The sequence below is a fragment of the Coffea arabica genome, chromosome 6c, assembly GCF_036785885.1.
Source record: "Coffea arabica cultivar ET-39 chromosome 6c, Coffea Arabica ET-39 HiFi, whole genome shotgun sequence".
Lineage (NCBI taxonomy): Eukaryota > Viridiplantae > Streptophyta > Magnoliopsida > Gentianales > Rubiaceae > Coffea > Coffea arabica.
Window position 1 is genome coordinate 62,224,517 of NC_092320.1, and position 10,202 is coordinate 62,234,718.

The window sequence follows — 10,202 nt, forward strand, 5'->3', positions numbered from 1 at the left end:
CATATATAGTGGAATGTTGTTTCTGATGAAGACTATTTTGCATAAAGAAAAAAATCTCATCTATCAATTATTAATGAGATACTTTATGGAAAAAGTAACAGAGGGCGAAATCAAATATAATTCAAGTGTTTTAAATGTATTATGAGTGTGAAATAGTCCAAAAATAGAGAAAATAAAATAGAACACCTAATAGAGTAATGGATCTGTTTGTTTGAATTGAAAATATTTTTCAAAAAAAAATGTTTTAAGGAATTCTGGTGTTTGGCAACCAAAAAGATTGGAAAAATATTTTTCAAGTGAAAAATCTTTTACCCCATTGCTGTAAAATGACTTACATGTTCGATGTATTAAAGTTATTTTCCAATAGACTCCCAGAACTCGTCAATCTCATGGTTCCTTAATTAAAAAAAAGCGTAAAATACCTAGAGAGTCAATAAACTATTCCAATCATCTTAAATTGGCCAATTATTTATTTCAAGTCTCAAACAAAATATCGATCATAGCTGAAAATTATCTCCCATGGAGATAGAGAATCCATATCCAAGAAGAGTATTGTCTGAAGAAGATTTTGGAGAAGAAAAAATGGAGAAGCTATTGGAGCTAACTGTCAGCGCCAATTTCAAGAAGTGCTAAGTTTTCATAAGAAGATTCAACCAATCACAAGAATATCATTCTTGAAGCAATATTTGTTGACATGTCTAATAGATAGTGAGAATGATTTGTAACTGGCTGGAGATACTATGAATTTCCTGTCATGGAGTTTGATCTGATCTTTGGGAATTTGAAAGATATAGGTTTGGGTGGTGAATTAGTATAACTTTTGTTGATACGCAATTCTTGTAATCTCTAAATCTTTTTTTTTTTTTTAAGTGCCAATATCATTCACCTTTTTAATTTACTCGAGTTTAGTTTAATCTTATATTTGTTTGGTTTGAACTCTGCTCAAAATCACTACTTTACAAATTTTTAAATATCTGAAAATTTATATGAAGGTTCAAATCTCACTTCTGGCAGTCCCTCTAGGGTAGGTGTTTTGTAAGAAGTAGTAAGCCAGAAACACAAACAAATTGCTAAACTTTTTTATTGTAAAACGAAAGAACTTTAATGTTGAACTATTTTATTACGCATTCTCTTTCTTTTCAAGCACAACAATTAACACGAAAGTACTTATAAATCCAACCAATTCTTCCGAATCCACATGGGCTTCAAAATTCACAATGAAACAGCAAAAGGGGAAGTAACAGTTGCAGAGACTAATCTTGCATAATCTGATAGCCAACTGAAGTTGATTTGTGATAAGTGACTATTATGAACTATATTAAAATGACATTTTATGTTATTTTCAGTCACTTTTGCAATGCTATAAGAAGGAAATGGATTATTTTGCCTATAATTAGTTTTAAAATGCTCTTCAGTGTTTAAATGAGATTTATGTCCCTTTTCACTTGCATTTTGTTCATAATTTTTATAGGAATTAGAAATAGACTTCATTTGGATGAAAAAGAAAAGTTCACAGTTTTGACACATTTTTGTATTTCATCTATAACTTGAGTTACAATGATCGGATAGATATAATTTTTAAACCATTTTGAATATAAGAGATAGATCTACAATTCTTGTGAAGACATCAAAATTCCGTTTAAATGTTTTCTAAGTCAGTCAAAAAGCCAAATTACGGTAGCCAACTTCTATGGTCAAAGCTGAAATAAGACATTGAGCAGTCAAGGGTATTTCAGTCATTTTGCAACCTACACAAATCCAAATAAGATGATTCTTGATGCATTGGAAAGCTAACTCAAAGGAATACAAGTGTTATATTTTGGTCAAGAGTTAATTCAGCCTCTATCATCGAGAAACGATTCAGTTGAAGTTGATACAAAATTGGAACAATATTGAAGACTAAATAGAAATTGAGAAGCAAAGTAGGGGAGCAATCCGACCGAATTCTGGTCAGAAATTACGGCTCTCCATTTGTACAACTTGTTTTTTCCTCTAATAATTCATAATTATTGATGGACGTGTGACAACTATTTTGCAGCTGTAAAAGTGATGTTTAAAGGCTCATTTCTTGACTAAATTCATCTATAAATAACCATGGAATTGCAAGAATCAAAAGAGCTGCAAGAGCGGGTGAAAGAACACTACAAAATGTACTTATTAGATAGTTCTTAACTCTTTAGTTTAGGTAGTGTAGGATAGTATAGTTTTAGCTAGTTCATCCTTTTTTGTGTGTTAGCTAGATGAAAAAAGAAGTTGAAGGATGAAGAAGGTAAGGAGGGAGCTCATGTAACAATGGTTACATTTTTTTCCAAACTCTTTATGTTTTGTACTTGATTCTATTGTTTAGTTATTATACAAGTTTGGATTTTATATTTATCTTGTCTTTCTAAAGTTTATACCTTGGATTTTGGTTGAACTTTCTATGATTGTATTGTGTTAATTTCTTGGCTATTTGATGCTTTTATTTTGAGCAAGTTATTTAGCACTTTAGCTCCTTAAATCATGATTAACTTGGTACCATTAATTGTGATTATCTAAAGCTATTGTTTCTTCAATGAATTTGGGATTTAACACTAGTTCAAGAAGTGTTAAATCTAGGAAGTACACTCACGAGAGTAGAGGTGCACTTTTGTGGTTTTAGTGATTCATTTCATGTAATTTCATAGAGGTAATTAACTTGTAGCTAATTTCATAACCACGAAAATAGCTATGGATTAGTTATAAGTATAGTTAATTCACTACAAAAGTAGGTTTCACATGTATGAGGAAATTTACGCCATAACTAGTCAAGATAGTAGTATTTAATGATCCAAAAATAACACTTGCATGAGTAATTAGGGATACCACTGCCTAAGGAGCTTTCATTTGCTATTTTCTTGCATAAGTTTAGCAGATTTTTATTTCCTTTAATTTGTTGGCCGTTGAAATAATAGAGAAGTTGTAATAGTACCGGTAATTGACAATCTTCCTTGTAGATTCGACCCTTAGTCTTAATACCCTATACTTGCTCTCAACTCGTATACTTGCAAAAAATCACGTGTGGGATATTTAGGATGTTATAAATGTAAAACTTAATTGTGCAATAAGTTAATTGTTACATTTATATCCCACGCTCGTCAATTTGAACCCAAAACAAGAAAAGAAAATATCTGAGATTGAATAACACACATCAAATTTCTACCTCTTTAGCATATATGACAGAATAGCTAGCCACTTACCCCAAAAAAAAAATCTGAAAAAGCTGCTATAGAGCGTTGCTTGGAAGAAGCAATGAATATTTCTACAACTGAAGTATAGTATTGTGTGCACAAATGAACTTATCTCAGAAACCACATGGCGTTGAACGTTTGCTCAACTAATTCTACAACAAACACACTTATCAACATTGCATCTAATGCTTGAACTTCAAAATTTACGATCGACACAATAATCTGTATTGTGTCTAATGCCTAATAGTTGGAGATGAAAAAGGTATTAAAAAATTTGTATCTAATGCCTATTTTTTTATGTATGATAGGGAGCTGTATTGATTGGTGTGTTGGTTGTAGATTTGGGAAGTTCAATGTCATACATCAAAAAATAGGCATTAGATCCAATATCAATTATTGTGTCAGTTGTAAATTTTGAAGTACAATGCCACATAGCATAGTATGTTACATTTATTCTTTCAATAAAGTTAATTAATTTTTTTTAATTGTATGAAAAAAAAACTAAAACTGTCAAAATGGGACGGAGGAAGTATTGGATCGACTAGCTTTTCAAGTGGGTGGGCACCAGCGAAGCAGCCGCTTCCCGCTGCATTTTGTTAGAATCCATTTAGATTCAAGTCTCTTGTGAAAAAAACTAGCCTACTGCAACTTTCTACGAAAAAGCTCCACCAAAATTTGAAATTAAAGAAGAAGAGTTTGGACCATATGGACGTGGTCATTAAATTGGTGTACTCCATTAGTGTGTACTCCATTAGTAAAGTGGAAAGAAGACATTTGCGTAAGACTTGCCTCTTTTGAAGCAATTATGACCCACATGATTGATTCTAAAGTGATTGAAATCATAATTAATTGATTGACATTTTGTCAATAATTAATTAGCATCTCCCATTAGATAATGATTGGTGATTGATATTCTGATTAATTGATTGACATTTTGTCAATAATTAATTAGTATATCTCATTTGTTAATGATTGATTGATATCTTTATTAATTGATATCTTATTCAATCAATTAATCAATCAAATCAATTAATTAGTCAGAAAATATTATCTTCAGTTATGATTTTGGCAAGATTTCCTTGATTGAAGGAAACCCTAGGGATTTTTGTATTTGCTAGTAAAGGTCCCTAGCCTAGCCTATAAATAGTCTGTGGTATTCCATCAATTGTACACTTTTGGGGTTAGGCATAGGTTAGAAGATTCTTACTCTAAATTCTCCTTCTACTTTTCTTCTTCTACATATTTTATTTTGTTAGAATAGATAAGAAAAAGTCAAAGATACAAGAAGAGATCAACTCATGCTTGACAAGAATGGTTAGAGGTAAGTATATTTAAATTTCCGTTGCGTAGTACATTCACATGTACTATATTTAAATTTCCACTGCGTAGTACATTCACATGTACATAGTTTGTTTAACGTGTGGTATCAAAGCCAACCTCTAACCATGTTGTTCAGCTTATAATTTCATGGTTTATTGGCAATCTGATAAAAGTTTTAAAGATTCGTATCAAGTTTGAACGAATCGAATTTAATTTGTCATGGAATCTATAGTCCATTTCTCAATAATTGAGATTTATTGACTAATCCTATGTATATGTATCATTCATATGATATCTTATTTGGTTATGCAATTCATCCAGATTTTCTCCAATAATCTGGTATGATTGCAAATAATTTGAATGTTTCTTGGACTTACATATTTGTGATTGTAAGGGTTATATGTATTGATTGTTATTATCAATACAATATAACAATTCAAGAAACATATAAAGAGTTGTTATATTCAACAAAAAAAAGATTAATATCATATTAATCTATGCAAGATAATTGGTTAATTTTATATGAATGGATCTGCAGATTTATTGAATCTCTGCCACCTTATTATGAGATAAATATATAAAGGCATGATTTCAATATGAATTTGCCTCCATGTTCCAATTGTTATTTGGAATTATGTAGTATTTTGTGCACTATACTCATATTCATTTTCTTATATCATAATGTCAACACTAGCATGGCTGATTACATTTAATCCTCAGAGAGTTTCCTTTATAAAGTGTGTCTTGCATCTCAATTATTGATGCATGAAGTATTTTAATCACATAAAGACTGGTGGTTAAAAAATGAATATAAAAAAAGGAAGGAAATTATAAAATTCTTTTGTCAAAATACAGATTTTTGACTATTTTGATATCCTTATAAAGTCTAGCACACTTTATGTTTGAGAGTAGCCATAGCATCTCAAATATTGGTGTACTACAATTTTGATCACATATAATTTAGTGATTAAAATCAAAGATTTCTAGTCAACAAGTTGACTACTTATTTTCGATGAATTTTCATAAGAAGTTTTCTTGCATTGTATATTTGGGAGTAATCACAGCATCTCAAATATACAGTGTAAATAACTTTAATCACATAAGATTAAGTGATTATAAAAAGAAAGGAAAATTAAATGAAATTCAGTCGACATAAAATTTTTTTTACTATTGACAAATAACAAGATGTCATGCTAAGAATTTCACTTTTACATTATATATTTGGGAGTAGCCACAGCATCCCAAATATTTGATGAGAAAAGTTTTTCATCACATATAGTTTGGTGATTGAAATTATGAATTTTTAGTCAACATATTGACTAGTTGACAATTTTTCTTATAATGCCGTATACTTAGGAGTAGCTACAGCATCTTAAGTATATTGGTGTTCAAAGAAATTTTGTATTTCATTTTCACATATTGCTGAGTGATTAAAGAAATTAAAAAAAATGGCATCTATATCAAGTTACAATTATTTCATTGAGATAGTTATCCGGCCCCACAGGGAGGTAATTATTTTGGTGAGATTAATTGACATAAGATGGTAAATTAGACAGTGAATTAAGAGATATTTCTATGCCCACAAGTACGAATTATTTCTTTAATTCATTGTTCTAGATTATTAGTCTTATGATTAAGTAAAGTAAATTCTATGCATGTTTACAACCTTTTTCCATAGAAAGGATTGAATTTACTATTTGAATTGACATAAGATTGATTCAAAATCAAGGTACAAATTTCGTAGCTTTTTTATGATATAGTTCTTGATTGTTAATTTAGTGTTTCATTCCAATGATTTTACGGTTCTTATTAGCTTGATTTTTAAATTCATTCTCTTTTGTTTTTTGTGCAAGTTTTAAATTAGCACTTTTATGAGAATGAACAAACCATTCTCATAATGTGCATATATTTGCTAATATAAAGGTTTAGTATGAGAATTGGGAGCAATTTAATAGTTTGCTCATTCTGTCCTATATTCATATAAATTAGGGTTCAAACCCTAAGTATTTATAGTTAAATCTTGCATGAAAGCCATCAAGAAATTGTTGCAAGTTTTAACTAACACCATTAGAAGGCTTTCTTTTGTGACACTTAAATATTGAAGTGTATTTTAACTCATTTCTTAGATTTGAGAATTTTGCTATATCATCAATTAAAGTCCCATCAAATTGAGATTGAGTTATTTCTATAGCATTTCATTCTTGATTCTTTCATGCAGAATTTCTTAACCATTCAAACCTTCATAATACACATAAAGATATATGGTTAATTACTTGTTTTAACCATATGTACTAAGAAAGGATAAAGCGGTTAAGAAATAAGAGAAACTTAACCTTCATGAAAGAAGAAATGGAAAGAAAGGTAATTTTGTTCTCATTAAATCAAACAGCGATAAAGACCAACGTTGTTTGCAAGAGAATGATATTTGATACTCTACTTTGAGAGAAAGTAACTCAAAAGAAAATCTCAATTGTTGAGTGTTATAAATTGTGATATATTTGGTGAATTGGTTAAAACTGTCAATTTACGCTGCTAGTATAACAAATTTCTGATTACATGAAAAGTGAACAAAAGTTTCTTTATAGAAACTAAAAAAAATGTTCACATAAAGATAAGTGATATATTATTGCTCATTTTAAGAAAATTTGTTATTTTTTTTCTAAAACATTAATTTCTTGTTACTTTAGAATTTCTATTTTCAAATTAATTACTATTGGGTATGATTATGAACTTCATTATTCAGTAGTAGATTTGAAAATAGTGAAATTATTAATTCTAAAGTTTTTAGTACCATTCTTTGAATTGAGCAATATACTGCACTTGACCACAATAATTATATTGACAGCAAGTATATTTATCATTGGGGAAACTCCTTAAATTTTAGCATAAGAGATTGAGATATATCTTTATAAGGAAATAAAGAGTTGATAAATCATAAATCTTTAAAGATTTTAGATTTATTGACTATAATATTTCAGGTAGACTGCATAAGTAAAGCAGACTATTTAACCATTATGGATGCCATAAGAGTTCCATTATAACACGAAAATTTTGTGAATTATTTTCTATCCTTTTTGATTGGTGAGAGATATTTATCTCATTATTAGGTAACCATTCATCAAATATAAAGTTCCTTTCTTATTTGATAAAGGATCAATATTTGATACCTTTGTAAGTGTTCAAACGAGAAAGGAAGTTTGAAATTTGAGGGATAGAAAATAAAACGAAGGCACACAAAATTAGGGGACTATCCTATATGTACTCATTTTATAAATTCCTTAATTATGAAGCATTGCTAATGAGTAAAAGAAATGCTTAATTAGTTACATCCAAATGATATACCTTAAAGAAATAATGAGATAGTTGTGGATATAGCATTTTGACAATCTTTATATCTTGTGAGTAATACCTTGATATTGAAATATATACTTAAACAATTTCCTTCAAACACCACTTTGATTATGGTATGGATGGAAATCAAGTTTAAAATATTATGTTCAGTTTTGTGAGGGTAATGACGGTGAATTTTATTATACGTACAAGTTAAAAAACCGAATTACACCCGTTCACTTCAAGTATACAGGTCAACTAGTAGTTTAGGGTATATATCGGATCAATCCCACAGAGAAGAGTGAACAATTACCGGTATTACTAAAGCTTCTCTATTATTTAGACTATCAATGAATTATAACAAATTTAATCTACTGAAATTATACAAAATAACAAATAAAAGCTCCTTAGGTTGTGGTATCCCTAACTACTCATGCAAGTACTATATTTGGATTATTGAGTACTACATCTAAGCTAGTTATGGTGTAATTTCCTTATGCATTTGAATCCTACTTTCGTAGTGAATCAATTATACTTATAACTAATCCATACCTATTCTCATGGTTATGAAATTAGCTACAAGTTCATTTTTTCAGTGAAATTACATGAAATGAATCACTAAAAACCACATAGGTGCACCTCTACTTTCGTGAGTGTACTCCCTATGTTTAGTACTTCTTGAACTAGTGTTAAATCTCAATTTTTATTGCAGAAATAATACCTTAAATAATCACAATCAATGGTACCAAATTAATCATGATTTAAAGAGCTAAAGTGATAAATAACTTGCTCAAATCATACCAATCAAATAACCAAATAATAAATACTAACAATTATAGAAAGTTCAACCAAACCCAAGGCATAAACTTTAGAGACACATATTGAACACAAAATCCAGAACTTGTATATTAACTAAACTTGGAATCAAGTACAAAAGATAAAGAGTTGATGAAGAGATAACCCATGTCACTTGAGCTTCAACTCCTCCTTCTTCATCTCCATCTTCATCCTAATCTAGCCAATATACAAGAATTGATGAACTATACTAGTCTATACTAAAACTAATCTAATACTCAGAAGATGTAGGAACTACATTTCTGTCTCCAAGTTTCTCCCGTACGTCTCTCTATATTTCTTTTTCAATATTTGCTGGTTAGAGAGAATTTGCTATCAGAAAATCTGGCTACCTATGGTTATCAAACCTCCCAAATGTCTCTGCATAAAAATTACTCAAGAGCTCCAATTTTCCAAGTCAAATTCCACCTTTTGATTCCCAAATCTCAACTTTGTTAGGATAGTCAATAACCAATGTTTTTGACTTGAAAATAAGCCACCTTCCTTGTCTTTTTGTCTTCTGAAGCATGTGTACCGAATTCCCTTGCAACTTACGGCTGGAAAGTAATATGAATACAAGAGAAATGGCTGAGCAAATGGTCATTTTTTCGGCTACAAAACGCGGCATCAACTCGCGTTTTCTCAACTCGCATTTTCAACTTGGCCTTGTTTCAACTGTAATTTTCTCTATGATGAAGGCCGAACTAGCTTTTGTGCAAAATACAATAGTTGTAGCCCTTTGAGTCAGCTTTACAATGCTTCAAGAATCATCCAAATTGGAGGTTTGTATCCTAAGATATGATTGAAATACTATCACCTGGTCACATCCCTATTTCGATTTTCAACCACAGAATGCAGCTTCTGTATTCTAACTTTTTGTCCATAAAAACAGCAGAATTGGATTTCGATATCTTCATAACAATTGTAGGTCTCTTTCTTAGCTTTAAAATGGTGTAAAGATTACCTCAATCCAATAAGTGTAGCTCCAGATATAGTCAAAATACCAAAGAGTATCAAAACTGTCTTGAACCACACTTCTTCACTTAAACGTTTTTCACTTCATTTCTCTTTTTTACCACTTGAATTCATCACCAATTATCTACTTTTCTCCTCATTTGACATCATTTGGTAATTGGATCATTAACCTGCAAGAAAATGAAGTTTTTTATCACTAAAATCAATAGAAATGCAATATTAGCCACTTTTTACCAAAAATATATATTTTTACCAAAATCTAGTTATTTTAGTTATAAAACTAAATAATCAAACCAAAATTAACTACTAAAATGTACTTAAAATACATAAAATAAACTCTTATAAGGTAATCAACCTACACATAAAGAAACTGTACAAAGGAAACAAGGCTATCTTACTTCAAAAAATTTAGATTCCTTTACACTTCAAGAATTATTAGAACTGGAGATTTAAATTTCTTAAGAACATGAAGTAAGTAGGAGTGTTTTGACTCTAGAATGGAGTTTTGAAATGGTAAGGATTCATATTTGAGTC